General features: G+C 40.5%; 1 protein-coding gene across 7 annotated transcripts in view; it reads left to right on the top strand.

Moving 5' to 3' along the window:
- The window catches only part of MYRIP (myosin VIIA and Rab interacting protein), a 347,529-nt gene that overhangs the window by 65,939 nt on the left and 268,178 nt on the right, over positions 1-13,412 (top strand). The window lies entirely within an intron of this gene.

The raw sequence follows: 13,412 nt of genomic DNA, 5'->3' as shown, positions 1-13,412 counted from the left end.
GGGGGCCAATGAAGAGGCGATTTCTGAGAAAATCACACTTTCTGCTTTGACAGCTTAAATATGAAAGGGAAGCTTTTAAATACTAAGTAGAAGCTCTCACACATGCAGGCACCCCAGCATGACTAATTGGCCTTGGATGCAGCCCCTGGAGTGTTTTCTCCCAGAGAAACATTTCTGCCTCGAAGGCGGTTTCCTGAGTCTTGTATATTGCAGCCCCACAGTCCAGCAGAGCCTCCCTTCTGGGCTGTTTCTTCAGGAATCACACCAGCTGGTCCCTGTCCTCTAGTCCCCTCACTCTGGAGACACTGTGCTGTAATGTGCCATTAAAGTCCTCAGTATTGCTGATGTGCTCAAAAGATCACCTGACACGGGAGAGATCCTGGTCTACTCTTGCCACTATTGAGAACGGCAAGGATGCCTCTGGTTGGAAAAACTTCATGTGATCTTCATGTCTTCCCTGTAACTTTGGGAAGCCTGTCCCTAGACCTGACATTATCAAACCTTAGTTTCCTCTCTGAAGTAGAGAGAGAATATTCCAGAATAAATGATAGAATTTAAGAGCTAAAGTAGAACTTAAAAATGAGTCCTAAATTCAGGTATAACCTGCTTATTTAATGAGTGAAGAATCTAAGTCCCCAGGAGTTAAGCATGTTACATAAAGCAGCACAGCAAGGGAGCACAGACAGTCTTGTGCTGTTTCCTCAATCGTGACAACGTGCCCCTTGTTTAGTTTTTGTTTTCTAGTGCAGTTAGGTATTCACTTAAATGTCAGGAGATCTACAGTCCCCAACTCCCACCTGCTTTCAAGGGAATATTTAAACTCACTGTATTGCTTAAATGCAAATAATCATTATTTAAAATAAATTTGTTTTTTGGGGGGGGTTTGAATTTTGAACATTGAGAAATAAATTTGTTATAAAATTCACACATATTCATGTGGGATATTATAACCCAATTCTAGGTACGTTTTAAAAATGCCAACAGCTGGTAGACTTCTTCTTCCAGGAAGATAGAATAGAGGTATTTGTCCCTATTCCTTCTACTAGGTACAACTAAAAACTCTGCACACTATATTTAAGATAAACACAAGAAGATTTTACAAGAGAGACAGAAGAAGGCAGACTGGTTAAGTACCTTGGGAACTGAGGAAGGACACAGTGGTGAGTTCCCTGGGTTTTCTTTTTGCCATATATGTATATATATATACACATGACACTTAGAAGTAAAAAATCTGGCAACCTAGAAACACAAATGGTCACAGACAAAAAATGCCCCAACAATAGCCTAAGGACCAGGAAAGGAACAGCTGAACAAGACAGAAAACTTTTAGACAATAACTGCTATTCTCCATCCAAACACCACAGAGAAATACCTGTGGCCCCCACCCCTATTCAGAGAAGGCAAAGTAGGGAGCTGGAACTTTTATCCTCCATGGCCAATAACAAGCCCCCACTTCTGTTGTGGTGTAAGTGAGGCCATGTGGAGAGCGAGATTTCTACATGTACCTGGCAGAAACAAGGTGCCCCTCCTGCTGCCAGCCAGGGTGGTGTCAGAGGAGATTAGTGAAGAGTCAAAACTTTCACTATTGTGCAGCAATAATGAGGCCATCCAGACTGTGGAGTCAGTGAAGACCATTTAGGGGCTGAAATTCCCACCCAGCAGTAACAAGGAACCTCCTCCCCAGGTGTCAACAGAAGCCAGGTTGGGAACCTGGACTTCTACCTCTATCTGGCAGTAACAATGCCACACTGGTATGAGAGATGGCCAGCTAAAACAGGCTTAATTAAGATCCAGAGACTCAGAACATAAGCAAAAAATGTACAGGCTTCAATAAAAAGTTGCTCACATACCAAGAACCAGGAACATCTCAAACTGAATGAAAAAAGGATAGTCAATCAATGCCAACGCTGAGATGACAGAGATGATAGAATTAACAGGCAATATTTTAAAGCAGCCATGATAAAAATGCTTCACTGAGCATTTTTGAACATGCTAGAAACAAACAAAAAAACAAAATAAAACAAAAAACCTCAGAAAGAAGTAGAAAGTTTCAGCAGAGACAAAGAAGATATAAAGTAGAGCCAAATGGAAATTTTAGAATTGAAGAATATAATAACTGAAACTCAATAGCAGAATGGAAAAACAGAAGAAAGAATCAATGAGCTGGAAGAAAGAACAGTAGAAATGACCAGATGTGAACAACACAGAGAAAGTAGACTGGAATAAAAAAAATGAACAGAACCTTAGGGGCCTGTGGGCCTATAAGATAGGATCTAACATTCCTGTTATCAGAGTCCCAGGACAAAGAGGGCTGAAAAAGTACTTGAAAGAATAATGGCTGAAAAATTCCCAAATTTGGCAAAAGACACAAACCAACAGATTCAAGAAGCTGAGTGAATCTTAAGGTAAACCTAAAGAAATCCGCACCAACACACATCATAACTAACGTCTGAAACTAAAAAAGGAAAAAATCTTGAAAACAGCCAGTGGAAAATGACACCCTATCTAGAGGGAAAAAACAATTAGAATGATAGATTTCTCAACAGAAAACATGCAGACCAGAAAGCAGTGGCACATTATTTTTCAAGTGATGAAAGAAAAGGACTGTCAACCCAGAATCCAATACGTAGTGAAAATGTCCTCCAGGAGTGAAGGGAAATCAAGACATTCTCAGAGGAAGGAAAACTAAGAATTTGTTGCTAGCAGACCTTTGATAAAAAACTGGCTAAAGAAAGTTCTCTAGACAGGAATAAAATGATAAAAGAAGAAATCTTAGAGTATCAGAAAAGAAGAAAGAATTTGACAAGCAAAAATATAAGTAAATATAATGTTTTCTTTATCCTCTTCTAAATATGTTTTCTAAATTATGTTTGACAGTTAAAGCAAAAATTATAACCTGTCTGATGTGACTTTAAATGTATGTAGGTGAAATATTTAAGACAATTATATTGCAAATGGGGTAAACAGACTTAAAGGGAGATAAGGTTACTATATTTTACTTGAATTAGTAAAATGACTATATCAGTAGAGTGTGATAAATTTTACCTACTGTTAAGTGTGATAAAATGTCTTACCTTCTAACCACTGAAAAAGCTATACAAAGAGATACATTCTCAAACATTAGATAAATCGAAATGAAATTCTAAAAAATATTAAAGTAACCCACAGGAGGGCAGGACAAAGAAAATAGAGAAATGAAAGAGAGAATAAACAGAAAAAAATAAAATAGCAGATTTAAGCCCTTACATATCAATAATTACATTAAGTGTAAATAGCCTAAATACACCAAGGAAAGATACAAATTAGCAAAAGAGACGTGTCCCAATGATATGCTATCTATAAGAAACTCACCTCAAATATAACAATATAGGCAGGTTGAAAGTGAACGTATGGAAAAAGTTATCATGCAAACCTTAGTTTTAAAAAACAGGAGTGGCTATCTTAATATCAGATAAGCTAAACTGCAAAGAAAATCACCAAAGACGGAGAGAGGCATTACATAATGATAAAAGGGTTGGTCCACCAAGAAGACATAACAATCCCAAATGTATATGTACCAAAAAACAGAGCTTGAAAATACATAAAGCAAAAACTGGTAGAAATAAAAACAGGAATAGACAAATCAACAGTTAGAGATAGAAACTTCAACAGCCTCTCTGAACAATTAATAGAACTACTAAACAGATAATCAGCAAAGATGTAGAAAATTCAATACTGTAATCAACCATAGAGAGGCAGTAGGATACTATGAAAGGAGCGCTGCACCAGCATGTAAAGAGCCATTCTGGAGAAGAACAGGAATTTGGAAAATACCTCCAAACTGGAAATTGGTCTTTCTATCAGTCAGCCTTGCACCCTCAGAATGAGTTCTATCTCTTCCCTTCACTGTCCACAGACCTAGTCTGTACTGGTCCAGAAGAGGCCAGAGAGCTCCACAGTCAAGGATGCTGAGCACTCATTCAGTTTTCTCTCCACTCTTGTAGCATAATAGCTTTGAGGCTGCTCTCCACCCCTCAGGTCTGTGTCTTAGACACAGTCAGTGCCTAGTGTCAGAGGCCAGGCCCTCAGGCCTCACTTCCCAGTGATGTGCTTACACTTTTGTTGGAGCATTGGCATAAGCCCCTGAATTGAATATGTTAAAGCATAATTTGCATATAAAATTTAAAGTTATACTTGCATGAATGGTGTTAACTCTAATAATGTGTAGACCAGAGTTTAAATGAGGACAGAGTACACAGCATCTCTAGGACTGCTTTAAAATAAATGACCCTCTAACAAACTAGGTGAATCTAGAAGCAGCAATACAGGCAAAAGTGTCTTTCTTAGCTTTCTAATTTCTTGTCTAATCACCATGATTACAAAGTGTATAGCTCAGAATTAAGAACCTTTTAGTGCAGAGCTTGGCAAACTATGGACCCGCAGGCCAAAGTTGGACCACCACCTGTTTTTGTAGGTAAAGCTATGTTGGAACCCTAGAGAGCAGCATGAGAATCATCTGAAACTTGTTAGAAATGGAAATTCTCTTGCTTCAGACCTACTGAATCAGAAACTCTGGGGGTGGCCCTCAGCAATGTGTGTTTGAACAAGGCCTCCAGGAAAGTTTGAGAGCGCTGAATTATACTATCCTACCATACATTGGCTAACATTGTGATATGACAGTACTTAGTACTTTTGTCTTCTTTGGGGAATTTTGGATGTAGTTCAGCCAACATTGCTTGATGCTGTGGCCATGCACCAGATTCCTTACTACACCTAAAAGTACAGGCGGTGGTCTCCCAGGGAAGCAGGCATGTGGAGCGGTAACTGCAGCATGGCATGTGGTCTTCTAAGAGTCACACCAGCTCTGCAAGCCTAGAGCCAGGGAGGGCAGAAGCAGCAGAAGTGATAGACTTTGCTTTACATGTCTACCCTCAGGACTTTTTCCTGCAGAGAGGGTGTAAGCTCACACTTGAGATGCAGGCTTCAGGAAACAAGTTGAACAACACCATGCCCAGGTCTTAGAGACGAGCCTGGAACCCAGGCTGGGAGTTGGAGAAGAGCTCATCCCAGTGTGCTAAGCGGGTGGGATCACCACAGCACAGGCAGAGGCAAACAGCTCAGAGAAGGACAGGACTGGTCCACAGGGAACAAAGGAGTTATTTTTCTTCTTTTCTTTTGCATATCTTACTGTGGTGGGCTGCAGGATCTGATGAGATGCGATAGGATACCCAGAATCTAGCTCTGGAGTCCAGCTGGAGAAGAAGCAGAAAGAGAGCAGTGCCTGAGTTATTCTTAATCTTTCTAAAAATCGAAAGTCTCCTCATAGATGAGAAATGTTATCAATATACAGCAAGGCATTCAATCAAGAGTTGAGGGTGACAGGAAATGATAGAATAATCCATTGCTCAGGTGTCTTTGAAAGCTCCATCTCTTCGACTGCAGAATTTGAAGGCAACTCTACCAAAGAAGTGGGCAGAGCAGATAGAAACTGCCTCTTCCCAAAGCTAAAGTGATAAAAGCAAGAGAAGTCATTTTAGAAAAGCCAAGAACCAAGTGGCAGGGACACTCCTATGATGGAGAACGAATCTAGATACCATAAGGCAGGAACTTCTGGAGAAGACACTGAGTTCACAGCTGTCCAGAGACGAGGTCTGAGAGAGAACATGTTAAATACAAGTGGGGAAGGTCCAGGCAATGACTGAGCAAGGTTGTTATCAGTTGGTTATTATGTGGTTGTGATGCTTGTGTTTATGTGGTTAAAGGGCCAGTGATAGGACAAGATTGGTGTTTTACCCAAAATGAGGATAATAAACATATCAAGTGAATAAAAATGAGACGATCTTAAAAAAAACAAACAAACGAGAAGGTGCCCTTCCCCACCCCAGGCTTGAGCTTCCCTCTCCCACTCTCAAGCTGATCTGTTTTCCTCCTCCTGTGACCTGATGACATTTTGTTCCATTTCGTTGACTTGTGTGTTAGCGACAGCTTCCCTGCCTTGCCTGGTGTTGCCTTCTGCTTTGGCATTAACTGGGATAGGAGTCCTGGGGCAGACCTCCTTGCGCTGACCCTTGGCTCCCTCCTTACAACACTACGTTCCTGAGTTCAGGTGGTGTTTTTTGTGCCTGTGTAAACTCACAGACTCTGCACCACTGGTTTAAATTCTTTAAACAGGGGGGAGGTAGAGATAAAGTGGGCCTTGGGGGACTGGAAGGTCTCAGACAAGGTTGTGGGCAGTTGGGGTGACTGTCAGTTGTCAAGGTGGTGGAGATGCTGGTGCACAAGGCAAGAAGGGGTTCTGTAGATCACAGACAGTTGGTGCTCAAGGAACACTGGAACTGAAGAATAAAGCACATTCATGAACTGAGTGGATTGTCATAATACGGCCCAGGAGTTATGAGGAGAGTAGGAACCTTCCTATAGCTTCAGGGAGGAGAAGTGAATCAGGAAGTCAGGGAAGTAGTTCTGTAGGAAGAAAAGAGAGCACTGGAGGCCAGGCATCCCCACTGGAAGCCTTGGCTCATGTCTCCATATGGGAATTCCTTCCCAGCATGACTTGGGGAATTTGCATGCTTTCCCAAATCCTAAATCCCAAGAAAAATCAGTAGCGACATCACGAAAATAGGGGAAAGTATTATAATTTTCTTCTAAGAAATAAAGTTTAACAATCAGTGGCTAGCTGTTATTAGTTTGAATGGGTCCACTGCTGTCAAGCAAAAGGAAGAACAGAAAACACTGACACACAGAGGTGAAGGTCAAGGCCATTTCTAGGAACAGGACAGAGCAGGTAGGAGAGAAGCAGTGATGGTCCCATTAGTCATTCTTGCTTGTAGCTATTTCTGTGTTATAAGTGTGTGTCTATGGCACCAGCTGCTGTGAAACTAAGTCAATTTTGCAAATAAAATAAATATTAATAAGTTTATAGGCATGGTATACTTTATACAAATCCTGTGAGTGATGTTTCACGATATGTTAAGTTTTGGAAAACAAGTAAGCCCTTAAATTGGCAATTTCAATATGTAAGTCTGTGTAGTGCTATTAATTTTGCTAGGAGATTGGAATATTACATTATTCAAATACTACCAAATAATGTTCACCCTTGTTTTCTGGTGTTTGACTATTTGGTATGGGCTACAGTTCTTTGTAAATGCTACTAAACTGAATATTTCTTTTTGTTAAACACATCTTTTAGTTATTTGTAATAATGCATAAAGAGTATGAAGAACGTTGGAAGTTTTTTAAGAAACTTATGACTTTGAGATTTCCCAAGAATTCCCATAATTCCAATTTCTCATTCTGCATCCTGTATTTGTGGGAAATTTGGAAATGTTAGCATTGGCCACAGTCCCTTCAAGGGAGGAGCCAGAACCACAGTATAGCCAGTGCAGCCTCTATAGAAGAGTGATGAGTATTCATGGAGCTGGGTGGAAATGGGAATGGGAGAGGGCCACTGAAGGCCGACTGCGTGGCTTAGATGTACACTTATAACTCGAGAGCCTCAGTGTCCTGAGGAAGCAAATAAGACATGGTAGGGTGGGCTGCCAGTTCTCGAACAATGAGGCCTCTCTGGAGGCCCACGTTGGCCATGCTCAGTGCACAGCCTGGTGTTTTGCACTGCAACTTGAGAAGATGGGAAGCACCAGAAGGCAGACCCTGTAACTGCAGCACACAGAGATATGCTTACATCATGACAAATGAGAGCTCCCCACCCTACCTGAAATGGTGCTCAGGACAGGGAGCTCACAGTTCCGGGCTCCTAACCCTGGCAGATTTCTCCCAAGACTCTAAGCACCCTCTTGAGCACTTGTGATCTATATTTAAGTTTTAAACATTATCTGTGGGTAAATGTAAATGATATATATATGTCATGTATATGTGTATGTGTATGTATATATCTCCTTCACTCTGAAGTGAAGTAACTGGACCATGTCCAGGTTGTCATTCTCCAGGTCCTTAAACCACCTGCCTTTGTGGTCAGGCTTAGTTCAGTGCTTCGTGGACTTGGTCTAAATCAGTTCTTACAGTACTTGTGTGAGGTGGGCATTCTTATCCCCAGTTTACAGCTGAGGAAACAGAGGTTCAGTGAGGAGAAGTCACTGACCCTGAGTCACCCAGCTCCACAGTGGCGGAGCTGCTCTTCAAGCCCAGATCTGCCTGCACCTCCAAGCCTTACCCCTTGACCACCACGCTCCAGCCCAAGTTAAATCATTTGGTGCTTCCAGCCCTTGAATCTTAGATTTTAGAACTGGCAGATACTCCAAGAGATCATGGGTGACCCATCTCTTACCTTCCTACAGGCAAGTCGTTTTTCTCCCCATGTTAGAGACGAGCTCTCTGAGGTGTTAGCACTTTGCATGTGCCTTGCACAAGGCCAAAGAGTAAAGTGTAAAAGAGGAAACTAGAGTCTTGCACTTCCTTCTGTCAAACCATACTGCTCTTTTCTTGGCTTTCACCAGTAAGAACAGACAGTTTAGTTTAAGGGATCAAGAAATAATTTGAAAAGGTCATTGCAAACCACACCTGTCCTTTATTCCTGCCCTTTCCTTGTCAGATTCCTGGTTGCTGTGATTGACCATGGTTGTATTCTAGTCCACCCATGCTGAGGATTCTGGTTTCAGCCAGGAGATTTAAAGTCAGGTGCATGAATCTGGCTGCCTTCCTGATAACAGCAGTCTGACTCTGGTGTGTTCATCTTCCAAAGACAGACAGAGCTGCCTTCAGTGTACTTGGGACAAGATGCCTGTTTGCCAGGACAGCGGCAGGGCTGTTCCTTATGACTAGTATGCTATTCTTATTGAAAAATAATCTTTTCTTACAAGTTGGAGTCTTTGACACTTTATCTTCACGCAGGTTTCTGAGGCGAACATTCGGTGCATTTTGCTCATGTCCTTTGTCTCCCCACTTTTGAAAAGCAAAATGGTGTGAACATTGCCATGCACCTTCTCTGTGCCATGGCTCCCCTGAACAGCATCTCAGGCAGGGGCGAAGCCTCTGGATAGGAGTTCAGACACACTCCTGCTCTTTGTCCTCAAGACAAGCCAGTCTCTGTGATGTGGGCCACTTGGTGCTTGTGTATTCAAGGCCTGTCACCAATCAGAGGAAGTGGAGTTTGTCCAGTAGCATCCAATATGGCCTTTCTTTGGGCCTGGCCTTCGTGTATGAGCCCAAATAAAAAGGGAGCTAATAAAGGGGACTCAGGTAAGAGCTACAAAATGACCAGAGGCCTGAAAGATATGATTTAATAAGAAAAATAAAAACAACTAATGACAAGTTAACTGCTAAATTATAGCCACTGCTGACTTTAACTTTCATAACAATAGTGAATTTTGTTTAGTGGTGCTAAGAGAGCTTTTAGTTTTCCTGAATTATTACCAGGGGAGAATTAACCTCATTTTATATAACCTTGTTTTAGGAGAGGAAGAAGGGTAATTTAGAACTGTAGTGAATTAAATCATAGGTCGGATTGTAAAGGTAGAGGGAGAGTCAGAGTAAATAAGAAGAATGAGAGGGAATTAAGGATGAAGGTTTAGAGAAACAGCTCCCAACCAGCTGTAGCTAAACTGAGGTCTCTATGCCCAGGAGAAAACAGGGAAACTTGGCACCAACCTTGAAACTGAACACCCTTGTGTCACCAGCGTCCAGATCAAAAAGCAGGACATCACCAGCTTCCAGAAGCCACTGTGTGTCCCCTTCTAGTCACTGCCCCTCAAGGACAAGGTCCATCTGAACTTCTAGTAGCATGATCAATTTTGCCTATTTTTAAACAAATAGAATCACACTGTATACAATCACTTTCAAGTTGGGCCTCTTTTGTTCAATATTGTTTATGAGAGTCATCCACACATTACGTGTAGTTATAGATTGTTTATTCTCGTTACTCTAGAATATTCAATGTGTTTGTTGATCTATTCTACAGTCTGTGTGGACATCTGGGTAGTTTCTACTCTGGACCTGTTGCAGGTGCTTCTGCTGTGTGCATTCTGTCTTGAGGTGACCATATGAACAGATTCATGTTATGTATATTGCTAGGAGTGGGATTTCTGGGTCAGAAGGCATGTATGCATTAGCCAGAGCAGGTATTGCCAAACAGTTCTCCTAAGCATTTGTACCAGTTTACACTTGCACCAGCAACATATGAGAGTTCCGATTATTCCCTATCCTCGCCAAAACTTGGCATTTTCTGTCTTAATATAAGCCATTATGGTGGTCAGTAGGTGCTCATATAACAGATGAGAAAGCTGAGGCATGGAAAGTGCCTAACATTCTATAGCTTACAAGTGGCGAAGCTGGAGTTTGAACCCTCATAGCTTATCTCCAGGGTCCATGCTCTTCCCACCACATTATCTTCCCTTCCTCGTAGGAGACGTGTCATGTCCTGAGGGATGACCAAAGTTGGTCAGCGCTGGCTAGCCATACACTGGTAGCTCAGTCAGCCTCTGTGGGTCCCCCGTGTCAAATATTTTAACAAAATCTCAAACGTCAGCCATTCAATTGTTGGGTCAATTTTAAAATGTAATTTCTGGACCTGGGAAAGCTGCAGGCTGCCCCCAAATCTCATTTTGGCTTCAGATTTAAAATTTCAAATCCCATGAATGAATTTTCTAATGAGCCACAAAATTGGCTCACTTTTGATTCATCTCTCTTTTTTTTGCCTCTGACCGACTCCTGAGGGAAGAGGCTGGTTCCATCAGACAGCAGAAGGAGAGCAGCCAGCTCATAGCAGAGCGTTCCAGCAGGAAAATAGCCAGAGTGGGCAACGTTCTAGCATGATCCGGTCCTTTCTGCAGATGCTCATGGAGACTGTAGCTACATGGGAAAAGGGGCAAGGAGTAGTTAAAAAAAATAAAGCAGGATATAGAATATTATGATCACTGGAATTACAACTAATAAAACACACACATGTCCCTGAGCATGTGTATGTCAATCGCAAAGCAGAAGGTAACAGTGGTTGTCTTAGGTTCACGGGATAGTGCCTGGGTTTATAGCCTTTTCTGTTTTGCAGACTTTTTGCAAATTGCCTATTTTAGTTTTGTAAAGAAAAAAATTTCAAATTTATAATTTCTAAAAAGATTTTTTCCTTTTCACATTTTTGCTGCCTATATTTGGAAAAAATAACTTAGAATTGTAATGATTTTGAAGTTCTAGAATTATGTTTAACAATCACAGAAGCATAATGTAATGCTTAATGGCAGGGTAATATGCTGAAATGAATAACAGTTCATAGCCAATATTCCAAGGAGGAAATAAGTCTATAATCATAACATAGGACCTATTCCAGAAGTAGAATTAAGGAGAGTGTGTGTAAATAATACATATTATCAATGAGTATATATAAGTGCATATATATGTGTGTATATACATACATATACTCAAACTGACTATGCACACCTGTATGTGTATATGTTAGCAGTCTATTTATCCTAATTCTTATTAGTCTCCCCATTTATAAGACACGTAGGGGTCCTAAAGAACTGGGAAGTAAAATATGTTTAATGTATGTTTAATAGTAGATAGATATTAAATAGCCAATAAAAATATGCTGAAGTATGCATTTTATATGTGTGTATATTTAACACAGTTGAATCACATATCCATAAATTTGCGTGAACATACACAGGATAACTCATTGGTTATTTTTTGGTGATGGTATTATGAGTAGTTTTCCTTTATACTTTATTGTGTTTGCAGAATTTTTTATGATGAACATATGTTTAAATGAAAAAAGCCATAAAGTCCTAGGTAACACGTGACACTTGTGAGTCCCCTTTGTAAGGTGAGTAAGGGTGCTGAGAAGGACAAGGTGGTGTTGTAGAAAGATACTGCTGTTCTCTAGTTTCCAAAGGAACATGAATTGTATTGTTCAAACTACAACTCTCTTTGTTTTAAAGTAGATGATATAGTAAAAGAATTTTGAATGTTGTCCTAGGTTTTTTTTTTTTTTAAAGATTGGCACCTGAGCTAACAACTGTTGCCAATCTTCTTTTCCTTTTTTTTTTTTCTGCTTTTTCTCCCCAAACCACCCCAGTACATAGTTGTATATTTTAGTTATGGATCCTTCTAGTTGTGGCATGTGGGACGCCGCCTCAGCATGGCCTAATGAGCAGTACCATGTCTGCACCCAGGATCCAAACTGGTGAAACCCTGGCCCACCGAAGTGGAGCGTGTGAACTTAACCACTCGGCCATGGGGCCGGCCCCTGTCCTAGATTTTTTGCTAACAATGAGAACATGTTCTTAGGTCTGCTCTTTTTCAATGGTATATTTTATTTTCTCTCAGATTTATGGATTATTAGCCCCTATTTCTTTACTTGTCTTAACAGAGAGAAAATTAATCATTTTACTTTTTACTGGCACATGACTTCTTAATGCTCAAGTGTTCCACTCTACTTGGTTGGATGGTGACACATTATTCATTGTGAGCACTTAAATATTCATCACACTGAACAATGGAATAAAAATGCATTAGAAAGCAAGTAAATATTATTTCATTTATTTAAAAAATGCTTTCTGATTATAAACACGTGACAATATCGAAAACTAGGCAAAAGACATAGAAGTTTAAAGAAAATAAAAATGATATGTAATTGCACACCTTAGAAATACCCACTGTAAAAAGAGTGGTAAGTTGCCTTCTAGATGTTCAGCATTTATTATGAGTTACTGCCTTTCATGGGCTTTATTGAGCTGAATTGTATGTACTGCTGCACTCTGGGGAAGTTTGTGAGATGCACAGACAAGATCCTGCCCCCACACAACTTACTGTCTCACTGGGGGTTGCCGTGTATGTGTGTGTGTGTGTGTAGGGGGGGCGTCTACAAGAGGGAGAGGGAAGTGAGTGGAAAGCAAAACAGGTAAGCACTTTGGTAGTTTAGTGTGAGAAATGCCATTATGGAGGAAGTGTAATTTTTTTAAAAAGGGTGTGCATGTGTATATATAGTAGACAGATTTTTGAAAAGCGTATTGGCGTTCTATATAGTTTTCCCTTAATATTATATTAAGCAATGTCCTATGTCATTAGATATGGCTGTATTATATTATGTTGTATTGTAATATCATGTCATATCATATATCATATCACACTGTAAAACATCATATCCTATGAATGCACCTTAATCTATTTAACCATTTCTTGATTATAGGATATTTGGGTTGTTTGTGATTTTTGTATCATAAAGAATGCTGGAATGAACATCCTCGTATGTCATGAAATTTTGTCATCTTCTCCAATCTTTTATCCTTAAAATTCATTCTAAAAATAGAATGACTGGCTTAAATGCGTGAAATAAAACTTTTCCAGGCGACTGAGACACACCACTGAGTAGGTTTCCAGAGGGTCATGCCAGTTACTCACACAGTGTTTGCTTGCTGGTGAAACGTTTTGTGTTTGCTCCTTCTGAAGCTTGTGGACAGCATCCAAGTGAACACACCCTGTGTTGA

The sequence above is a fragment of the Equus caballus genome, chromosome 16 (assembly GCF_041296265.1).
Source record: "Equus caballus isolate H_3958 breed thoroughbred chromosome 16, TB-T2T, whole genome shotgun sequence".
In the NCBI taxonomy this organism is placed as follows: Eukaryota; Metazoa; Chordata; class Mammalia; order Perissodactyla; family Equidae; genus Equus; species Equus caballus.
Note: the sequence above shows the minus strand (reverse complement) of the source record. Positions and strands in the feature narration are given on the sequence as shown.